Raw genomic sequence first — 2,500 nt, forward strand, 5'->3', positions numbered from 1 at the left:
CCTGTTCTTGCATTGCGCGGTGACCGTCGAGAGCGGAGCAAAACGTCAGCCATCTCAGCACCCTGGAACCCCCCGGGTGGCACAGGGCTGGATGGGGCTTTCGTATAGCAGGGACGGTGCTGCCTCTCGCTTCGCTCGCTGTCCGCCGCTCGCCGCTCGCTCGTGCAGCCAAAAATGGCCAGTTTTGGCCCGTTTTTGGGCCGTTTTGGCCAGTTTTTGGCCTGTTCTTGCATTGCGCGGTGACCGTCGAGAGCGGAGCAAAACGTCAGCCATCTCAGCACCCTGGAACCCCCCGGGTGGCACAGGGCTGGATGGGGCTTTCGTATAGCAGGGACGGTGCTGCCTCTCGCTTCGCTCGCTGTCCGCCGCTCGCCGCTCGCTCGTGCAGCCAAAAATGGCCAGTTTTGGCCCGTTTTTGGGCCGTTTTGGCCAGTTTTTGGCCTGTTCTTGCATTGCGCGGTGACCGTCGAGAGCGGAGCAAAACGTCAGCCATCTCAGCACCCTGGAACCCCCCGGGTGGCACAGGGCTGGATGGGGCTTTCGTATAGCAGGGACGGTGCTGCCTCTCGCTTCGCTCGCTGTCCGCCGCTCGCCGCTCGCTCGTGCAGCCAAAAATGGCCAGTTTTGGCCCGTTTTTGGGCCGTTTTGGCCAGTTTTTGGCCTGTTCTTGCATTGCGCGGTGACCGTCGAGAGCGGAGCAAAACGTCAGCCATCTCAGCACCCTGGAACCCCCCGGGTGGCACAGGGCTGGATGGGGCTTTCGTATAGCAGGGACGGTGCTGCCTCTCGCTTCGCTCGCTGTCCGCCGCTCGCCGCTCGCTCGTGCAGCCAAAAATGGCCAGTTTTGGCCCGTTTTTGGGCCGTTTTGGCCAGTTTTTGGCCTGTTCTTGCATTGCGCGGTGACCGTCGAGAGCGGAGCAAAACGTCAGCCATCTCAGCACCCTGGAACCCCCCGGGTGGCACAGGGCTGGATGGGGCTTTCGTATAGCAGGGACGGTGCTGCCTCTCGCTTCGCTCGCTGTCCGCCGCTCGCCGCTCGCTCGCGCAGCCAAAAATGGCCAGTTTTGGCCCGTTTTTGGGCCGTTTTGGCCAGTTTTTGGCCTGTTCTTGCATTGCGCGGTGACCGTCGAGAGCGGAGCAAAACGTCAGCCATCTCAGCACCCTGGAACCCCCCGGGTGGCACAGGGCTGGATGGGGCTTTCGTATAGCAGGGACGGTGCTGCCTCTCGCTTCGCTCGCTGTCCGCCGCTCGCCGCTCGCTCGTGCAGCCAAAAATGGCCAGTTTTGGCCCGTTTTTGGGCCGTTTTGGCCAGTTTTTGGCCTGTTCTTGCATTGCGCGGTGACCGTCGAGAGCGGAGCAAAACGTCAGCCATCTCAGCACCCTGGAACCCCCCGGGTGGCACAGGGCTGGATGGGGCTTTCGTATAGCAGGGACGGTGCTGCCTCTCGCTTCGCTCGCTGTCTGCCGCTCGCCGCTCGCTCGTGCAGCCAAAAATGGCCAGTTTTGGCCCGTTTTTGGGCCGTTTTGGCCAGTTTTTGGCCTGTTCTTGCATTGCGCGGTGACCGTCGAGAGCGGAGCAAAACGTCAGCCATCTCAGCACCCTGGAACCCCCCGGGTGGCACAGGGCTGGATGGGGCTTTCGTATAGCAGGGACGGTGCTGCCTCTCGCTTCGCTCGCTGTCCGCCGCTCGCCGCTCGCTCGTGCAGCCAAAAATGGCCAGTTTTGGCCCGTTTTTGGGCCGTTTTGGCCAGTTTTTGGCCTGTTCTTGCATTGCGCGGTGACCGTCGAGAGCGGAGCAAAACGTCAGCCATCTCAGCACCCTGGAACCCCCCGGGTGGCACAGGGCTGGATGGGGCTTTCGTATAGCAGGGACGGTGCTGCCTCTCGCTTCGCTCGCTGTCCGCCGCTCGCCGCTCGCTCGCGCAGCCAAAAATGGCCAGTTTTGGCCCGTTTTTGGGCCGTTTTGGCCAGTTTTTGGCCTGTTCTTGCATTGCGCGGTGACCGTCGAGAGCGGAGCAAAACGTCAGCCATCTCAGCACCCTGGAACCCCCCGGGTGGCACAGGGCTGGATGGGGCTTTCGTATAGCAGGGACGGTGCTGCCTCTCGCTTCGCTCGCTGTCCGCCGCTCGCCGCTCGCTCGTGCAGCCAAAAATGGCCAGTTTTGGCCCGTTTTTGGGCCGTTTTGGCCAGTTTTTGGCCTGTTCTTGCATTGCGCGGTGACCGTCGAGAGCGGAGCAAAACGTCAGCCATCTCAGCACCCTGGAACCCCCCGGGTGGCACAGGGCTGGATGGGGCTTTCGTATAGCAGGGACGGTGCTGCCTCTCGCTTCGCTCGCTGTCCGCCGCTCGCCGCTCGCTCGTGCAGCCAAAAATGGCCAGTTTTGGCCCGTTTTTGGGCCGTTTTGGCCAGTTTTTGGCCTGTTCTTGCATTGCGCGGTGACCGTCGAGAGCGGAGCAAAACGTCAGCCATCTCAGCACCCTGGAACCCCCCGGGTGG

This window comes from Musa acuminata, unplaced genomic scaffold, assembly GCF_036884655.1.
Source record: "Musa acuminata AAA Group cultivar baxijiao unplaced genomic scaffold, Cavendish_Baxijiao_AAA HiC_scaffold_1126, whole genome shotgun sequence".
Lineage (NCBI taxonomy): Eukaryota > Viridiplantae > Streptophyta > Magnoliopsida > Zingiberales > Musaceae > Musa > Musa acuminata.